The following is a 9,108-nucleotide window of genomic DNA, read 5'->3' on the forward strand; positions in this document are numbered from 1 at the left end:
TTCGTGACTTCCCTCGAAAAGCAACTGTAACAATGTATCTTAAAAGGTGGCTCGACCAAGCGGGAAAAATGTGCCGTTGCTTCCAGACCCATTCACAAAATCACATTGTAATTGACCAAAAACTGATACTGTGACTGAATGTCCACAAGGAAAGAATTTTGACATGGGGGTTGTCCCCACCACTTTTTAAAACAAAAAGTTATGCCACTGAGAAAATAAATATTTTAAGGTGCGTGCAAGGCATGTTTGTTAAAACCATAGACCGTAAAAAAATATGGACGTAGTGTCCGTGACGTCACCCATTGGTTTGTGAAGATCGCTTTTGAAGCTTAAAGTAGGCGTTGCCTGCCGTCGCCATCTTGGCCGCGCGTCCCCGCGAATTACTCGTGGAAGACCGAAAATGGGTAAAGAGGCGGGACATGGGTGAAGCTGAGGTGAAACCACGCCCGCCTAGCGCGAGTCTAGTGACAGCAGTGGCTGTTCAACCGACACTCAAGCGGCCACGCCCTTAATTATGCTGAATTTTAAGGCTTAATATAATTTAAACGAATGAGTTACAAAAAAATTCACCCCCTCACAGTTGTCATGAAGGGCAAAATTAGCTATATAAGCCAAAAACACTTTTTGTACCAAGCTGTAAACATATTATTTTCTACTGTAAAGTTGGCCATTTTTAACATAGGGTTCTATGGGAATTGACTCCCTTTTGGAGCCAGCCTCAAGCGGCCAGTCGATGAATTGCAGTTTAAGCCACTTCCGTGTTGGCTTCATTAGAGAGATCGGAAGGTTGCCCCTCGGTTAAAAGTAGTTATATTTTCTAACTAAACTAAGACCTAGTCCTGGTTTAAGCTAATCCCTGTCCGGGAAACCACCCCTAAATGTTAGAAAAAAACATTTCAAACAAACACAATGCATTTTTGCCAATGCAAAAGCACGCATAAGAAACTAAAAGCAAGTAAAGGTAAGTATGTCTCATTTTATATTTGTATGATCATAAAAAATACCTTTGCCTACAATTATTTTAAATTAACATTCAAAGTAGTTTTAATCCCTATATTTTAGCAGCTTGATGCATTCGCACTGAAGACTAGAGCTCTTTGAGGAGGGGGTCGATATCAACTTTTATTCATACGTAAACTGGATTTTAAGAAACCGGTTTTGCCAGGTCCTTGCCGGAGAGGGCCGTTGCCAGAACACACAGAGGGGGAGGGCATTCAGTTGTCATCTGAAAACACTTTTTTTATAAAGTGAACAACTGACTAAACAGCTAAAACCCATTTGAAATAAACCAAAGCACTATTCGGACGGGATTAGTTTTCCAAACAACATTTGAGTTTCAACGTGTCCCCCAGGACGTCTGTGATTTTATGTACCGATTCGGACGGGATTAAAATGATGCAGGCTATTCCAAAGATGGGAGTGTCTGTTTCATGCATTTGGGCGTTGCAGAAGAGCACGTGCTCTGGATACGCGTGTTTGTAATGTTTAATATTTTGCTTTAAATGTAAAATTATGACAGAACATGTAATTCATTAATTTAATTTTAACAAATCAAAATAAAATATACAAATCAAACTAAAGTAATGTTAGCCTGCGTGTTTTATATAACTGTCTGCTTATAATTAACACAAATAAATGAAGAAATAATGATTAATAAAAATGTATTATCTTTATTAATTAACATTACCATTCCGGAGTTGAACATCTTTGAACGGAGTTTCTTATAAAGTTAATGATATTACATTGGCCAGTCTTAACAGTGTTTGATATTCAGCTCATCTTGATTTAATTATTTTATTTTGTCGAATGCGAAAAAACATTCATATCTGAATGAATGGGACTCAGGAAATACAATATACACGCATTATTAAGACCTTACGGCAGATCACGTTGGCCAAAACACAAAATGAACCGCGTTTTCAAAAGATATTGCTGGCAAACACAGACATTTGCATTCGGACGGGATTACATTTCTCAGAGGACCTCTGAGTTCTGTGAAAAACAGAAGGGAAATTGCTCTGAAATTCTTACGGAGGTCGTCAGAGAAAAACACAGACATGGCCGATTCGGACGGGATTAAAAACACAGAGGACCTTTGAGAAGCACGGTTTTCTCAAAGGTCTGTAAAACTAATCCCGTCCGAATAGGGCTCAAGTTCCATATTACAACAAACACCAAAACATGAGGCTGTCCAGTCTATAAGGATGTCCGACCTTTAAACACATCTCGTTTGTTTTGGGAGCAGTGAGTCTACTTATTTTAGACTCGAGCTTTTGAGTAAATGCCAGCTTTACAACAAAACACAAGCCAAAACAGCGTCCTAATCGTCTGATCTCACTAATTCCCGTGGCATTCTCACGGATCTCCGCATTTTTCGGTCTTTTTCCATGGCATTCTTACGGATTGGTTACTCAACTGTTTTGTCCTATTTTTATACCATTGTCGCTTCGGTTTAGGGTTAGATTTACATAAAATGACATCCTTACCCAAACCCAACTCTAACCCCAACCCCAGGCGACAATTGTTTAAAGTTTAGAAAATATAAAAGAATAAAGCAGAAAAAATAGTATAAACCAATACTTCAACTGACATACTAACGCAAACATCAAATCTAACCCTAAACCAAAGCGACAATGGTTTGAAAATAGGAAAAAAACAGTTGAGTAACCAATCCGTGAGAATGCCACGGAAAAATGAGCAAAAAATTACTATCCCATGGAACTTTGTGAGATCATGTTGGATCTACCCTCGCCTGAGACTACATTCAGCAAAGATTAATTGGCACAAGACATAAATGTAAAGCGAGAGCGATTGATGCTTAAAGGATTAGTCCATTTTCTTTAAAAAAAATCCAGATAATTTACTCCAAAAACATCCAAAATGTTGGTGTCTTTCTTTGTTCAGTCGAGAAGAAATTTGCCATAGTGGGTGGAGGGGGACATACATACACTTTAGACATAAACAAATGTTTTTTTATTAGCAAAAGAATACTGTGGAGATAATTTTGTTTGTATGTGCCCTGTCAAGAACCGAAAGATTTTATGTTCACTTGTTTTTTGAAACGTGTCTCTCCATGTGTGCAGTATTGAGTGCCCTTACACTATTATAAATGGCGCAGCATACAATGAAAAAATTATTCATTGAATTTAATAATTTTTTTTAAGGTAAGTGGTTGCAATCAATTTATTTCAGCTACATTTAAACAAAAAAGATTAGTAAAGTAAAATAAAATATAAAACTTTTGTTTAAATGTAGCTGAAATAATTTGATTGCAACCACTTACCTTAAAAAAAAAGATTAAATTCATTGAATCATTTTTTTCAGTGTAAACAGTCCTCCCACATAAAAGCATTAGGTTCTTTTTTATTGCTCTATTAGCCAAATGTATTGTAATACACTCCGTGGTGGTTCTACACGCAGGCCAAGGGTGGCCCGTGCCTCTGTAGACATGTCCCTCACCACCCCTTTGCCCCCCCATGCTGACCAAATAATAAAAAACTGAATTTATTCTGATTTTACACGCAAGCGCCAAAAGCGGAACTAATGCGACGCAACGTTCTACGCGGGCAAATTAGAGCGGCGCACCCAACCACTGTAGGTGCCTGCCATACTGTAGGTTGTGAATGTGTATGCAGGTTGTGCAAATGTAAATTTTATTGAAAAATACAATACAGTAATCAAATATTCAGAGAAAATGCAACATTCTTAAACAAAGATTAAAGATAATTGTGACCATGCCTGTGAAAACCCAGCTGAAGTATTTATTTGTGGTTTACTGTTTTCGACATAAAATCACCCTACATAATGTAAAGAACATATTTTGAAAATATAAGCTTGATATCTTTAATATTGACTGAGTAATGTCATGTCAGCGATTTAAATCATAGTGAAATTAGCTTGAAATTAAACTGTGATGCTTTTTGTCTCACAATAAAATTTGAGACTTTAGTCTGATTTTCAGAGACAGTCTCAGTGACATACTGTATACTTGAGCTGTTACACACTGCTTGACCAAAGCTTGTATTATAATTATTAGCATTATTTATAAGGTGAGTAACAGGCTTCACACACAAGCAGTTACAGTAAATAACGACAGATAATTGAAACCGTGAACTTGAGAAAACAGCTATACTCTTAAATGATTCTTCAGACTGTTTATTTAATCAACGGGACTCTAAAATGAAATGAATGACAACTATAGCAGATTACGCCATAGATTTCCATTGATTTCTTAAAGCTGTTGCAAGTTGAGAAGCCTAAATATACATAACTGGACTAGTTTAGCCTTCGTTGCATTTCTGTTTTATCACAATCAACTCGATTCTCGACTGCATAAAATCCTTCTTTTGCATATTTTGTTACAAAACATTGGAGTGTGTAACCGATAGCATTTCTAGTTTATGTTAATTAGCTTATACGGGCTACGGTAATTAAAACAGCTTATAAGGGCTGACTTCGCGTTAGAGTCATAACACAAAACAGGGAATGTAAATCACCTTGTGTTTTTTTAAACTGGGGTGAACAGAGCGAAGACTTTACAGTGAAAGAAAACGGCCTTGTATTGCTCCAGCGTCACATTATATAAACATCATTTATAGTAAGGAAGTGCACATATGCAGATATCATAGCAAATAGCAGTAAATACACACACCTTGTTCTCTTTTGAAGTTCACGTGCACTATGAGACTGTGGATTGAAGAAGGCACTAAAACGCAGAGTAAAGATTTTTACAGTAAGAACCCTTGACTGGATGGTGCTTTGGAAACGGTGCGAAGAACTGTTTGTAGCACCTTTATTTAACAGTGTATGCCTAATGAGAGTGGGTCAAGGAAAAAGTACATTAAATAAAGTTCTTACCTTTCTACAACAACGATGTCTGGTGTCCAAAACAAATCTTTTGGGGCTAGAAATGAGTCGATTTCACAAAAATCTGAGTAGTTCCATAAATCTTTTGTATACCAAACCTGCAAAAGTGTTTTGATTGACATTTCAATTAAACTTTATATAAATCATGACAAAGCTTTGCAATTTGAGTAAAACTGTGTGTGTGTGTGTGTGTGTGTGTGTGTGCGTGTGTGTGTGTGTGTGTGTGTGTGTGTGTATGTGTGTGTCTGTGTTTTAAAAGGACTTACAGTTAAAAGTGTTACTTGTGTTGAGATGCTCTGAGCTTTTTCATTCTGTGGATAAAAGCAAATGTTTAGCGAACTTGACATCTCAGATTCATGTTGTATGACCCGTATGAAGAAATTAAATCATGCTGAACTCATACCACATCTGTGATGGAGGTCACTATCAGGCTCACATAAACCTCAGTGGCGTTATTTCCTTCAGTTAAGGGCCGGATCTGCTTCATCGTACTGTTATCCTCAAGGACGCCAAGTTCCTCAAGAAGTGCAGCATAAATACTTGAATAATCTGTAGTGTTGCATAATGCTTTATCACCAGACACACACCCTGCAAAAATTACACGTGTGCTCTAGTACAGGGTTAAGATGAATACAGACTAAACAGAAAATTATTTCGAAATACAAGACAAAGTATAACTGTTTAAAAAGATAGGCTACTTACAGACCAACGCAAGATAACAAAATACCCAGTGTAGGTACATGACCAGCAGTTTAATAAAAACCTGTCTGAGATACTTTTGGTGGAGGATGAAGATTCACTCTGAAACATGTTTTTGTCATTTGCTCATATTTATACACTGTTAATGAGAAACAAGCTCCACCCATTGCTTATCTTACTATTGTTCTGACACTAGGCTATAGAGCAGAGCTTCTCAAACCTGTCCTGGAGGATACCTGATCTTCTACATTTTGTACAGTATTTCATCATACACTATTTTTAATTTATTCGCTCACAGACTGCAAGGCCTGAATCAGGTGTGTCAGATGAGAATGACATACTGTGTGTCTCAATAAGTTCCTCAGCTCCCAAGGTTGTGCATCAGTATTGTGTCCTATCACTTGTGTCACTCAACAACATGTTGGGGGGATACAATTTATCAAGGCTCGTCTAAAATCTTGCCAAGACTGCTTCATGTAAAGACATGCACGCTAGATGTCACTGTGGAGGCGGTTTCGGATTGATGTTTCGAAGCCTCGAAACATACAGCACAATTGATTCAGCTGTTTCAGTGTTTCACGAAGCCTCGCTCTGCCCACCACTAGCTGCAGATCCATATGGAAACATTTATTAAAGGAATACAAAGCAAGGTAGACAAACAGACAAATTAATACATAACAGAACTAAGTAGAAACCAACACAACACAAAACATTACATTCATTCAACGATTGAAAACAGACAATGGAAACACTAGGGTTATGTACACAGAGTAATCGAAGATGACAAGACACACCTGGGAAAAACTCTGCACATGGACAAATGAACAAAAGAACTACTGGGAACTACAAACATGGCAAACAAAGACAAAATTTCAAAATAAGAGTACAGGACAGGGAAACACAGAACAGGACCGTTACAGAGGCCCAGAAGAAATCATTGGGGAAGGTGGTAGTAACAGCAAGCAAATTATTAGGAATAAAGCATATATAAAGGAAGAGTGTTAAATAAGGCTAACATTGGGAATGATAAGAGGCACTCACTATCCTATACATTTGAACTGCTACCACCAGGCAGTCGATAGTGTGTCCCTAGATGCTCAAAATATAGGTTTCAATGTTTTTATCCCCCAAGCAATCAAGTTTTACAATTCTCTTCCATCTAGCGATATCTGAAAAATATTCACCAGACTGGATACCTTTAATTAGGGTTTAATATTGTATTATTTATGTATTCATATTTATATATATGCCAAATGTGAAATTGTCAAATTTTTGTGTGAGTGTACGCTGCAAACACAATTTCCCTACGGGAATAAATAATTAACAAACTGTTAAAAGTTTTACTGTGATTTTACAGGAAGCTACTGGGCAAAATTGCATTACTTTCACAGTAATTAATTAGAAATGTAGTGGAAATTGCTATGAAACAGCCATACTGTGAGTTTACGCACCGATATAACAGACTTTCTGTAATTCCACAGTAAAATACTTTGAATTTATAATATTAAAGTAATTTCACTTCTGTGTTTAACTAAAAAAAATAATATAACAATAATCATGACAGACTCCATATCATTTACTGAACTTGTAAAACTCGTTGTTGTAATATTACAACATCAGTTTAGGCTCTAATACAGTTTACCTGTGCTTGTTTTTTTTCTCTTTTAAACCACATTTACACAACTAAAAAGTCCTATTGTTCAACCCCAATGCTTTTGAATAGTACACTTTCTAAATAGGTCTGTTTTCCTTTGTCAAAGCAAGAGAGAACTATTGCAGAAGGATTGCTAATAGATGATGATTGCATTAATGCGCAAGTTAAACAAATTGCCTATGCTAATTCCTATGTAATATGATGTACGCATTTTGTCTACTTCAAAAAATTTGCTCTTCCAACAATTCCTCTGATTAATCATGTAAAAACACTTACCAGTGTTTGGTTACATTTGTAGTAACCACAAATTTACCATGGTCTTTATTACCATGTTATTATATAGTAAATACAAATGGTAATCAATTAACCAAAGAACATGCTTGTACTATGAAAAACTGATAAATGTTTACTGAGAAATCATATTCAATTATAAGGTCGGGCTGCGATTTTGGCGCTTTCATGTGTCTTGAGAATAGTATGCCATACAGACCCGTTTGCCACTGAACCTGCATTAACGACGACAGTGTGGCCTCCAGCCTTAGTCAAACGGCTTGGCACGTATGGTCAGGTTGCGATGTTGGCGTTTTCTCATGGTCTTGTAAATAGTATCCCATACAGACCCAGTATTCTTGCAATTGGCAAAGCTGGATTGTCGCCACCACCTGGGTTGGCGTGTCTATGATTCAAGCTCTCAGCGGAAGAATACACGTGTGTGAGGCGTTTGAAAAAATAGGTCCACAAGTTTACAATGAATGTTAAAGCACCTGTAGGAAAGCATCTTTTGCAGCGATTTTTGTGTGAGCATATCAGTAAACACCCCTGACCACTCGGTGAGTTTCATGTCTTTGTAAATGAAAGTTTAATGCATTTTAGGAAGGATTGTTCCAGTGCACCTATGCAGCCATTGTAGAGGTGGGGGGTGATACCACAGAAACCGAAAATTCTTGGACCAGCATCATATGTCCAAATTTCAGTCAAAACAGTTCTATTTCATCTCAAACAATCTGAAAACAGGGCTTTAAGTGTAAAATAACAAACTTGTGCTTTAAAGAGTACTACAGTATGTGCCATCGTTTATCAACTAATATTCACTATTATTAATACATAGAAATGCAGTAGTGTTATGGTATACAGAAGACTAGAACAACAACATAAAATCAAATGGGTGTTTATTAAAACATGTAACATAAAACCAGCAGACTGAATGGTTATGGATGATAGTGGATTATATGGATGATGATAACAGATGATATAGAAGATGATAACACATAATCATAGATAGAAACTCTAACACAACACTCTTGACAGTCACAGATAACCAACAATGGACTTTCCTTAACTTTACGTGGACAACAGACAACGAAGATAATGACGATGGAGAACAACAGTCCAAGGAGTAGTACGGACAAGTCGGAACGACAGTACACTCAGAGATATGTACCTGGCGAATTCGTAACAAGTACTTTATTGGGGACTAACATTTTAAATCACACTGAAAGAACACGTTACATTTTCCTCATATAATGTACTGACAGAAATGGGAACTAAAGCACTTTAGTGCTGATAGTGTAATTGCTAATGAGGTACCTTATACATACATGCATAAATACATATAGCAAATACTCATCCCTATATGTTTATTAAAAAATATATATATATTTAAATAAATATAAATAACTGTATTTTTAAATAAAAAACATTTCACAGTAATTCGCTGTAATAAAAAAACAAGGAAAATGTTTACAGTGTAATTAATGTTTCAATATATAACTAAGGTATAGATGAATAATGCAACACATGCAACTTTTCATTGGAAGGGGATGTGGATAAAAACACTGGGGGACCACAAACACTAAAAGCTTGAAAACCCCTGTATGTATGAGGGGATA

General features: G+C 36.6%; 1 long non-coding RNA gene across 1 annotated transcript; it reads right to left on the reverse strand.

Annotated features, from left to right (window-relative positions):
* Positions 1–4,789: 4,789 nt before the first annotated feature.
* On the reverse strand, positions 4,790–6,138 carry LOC129424223 (uncharacterized). The gene is made up of 4 exons (XR_012359137.1): positions 5,569–6,138; positions 5,270–5,454; positions 5,133–5,177; positions 4,790–4,964 (listed from the first exon to the last, which is right to left on the reverse strand). It is a non-coding gene; the product is annotated as an uncharacterized lncRNA (long non-coding RNA).
* Between the last annotated feature and the right edge of the window lie 2,970 nt (positions 6,139–9,108).

Source organism: Misgurnus anguillicaudatus, chromosome 19 (assembly GCF_027580225.2).
Source record: "Misgurnus anguillicaudatus chromosome 19, ASM2758022v2, whole genome shotgun sequence".
Classification (NCBI taxonomy): domain Eukaryota; kingdom Metazoa; phylum Chordata; class Actinopteri; order Cypriniformes; family Cobitidae; genus Misgurnus; species Misgurnus anguillicaudatus.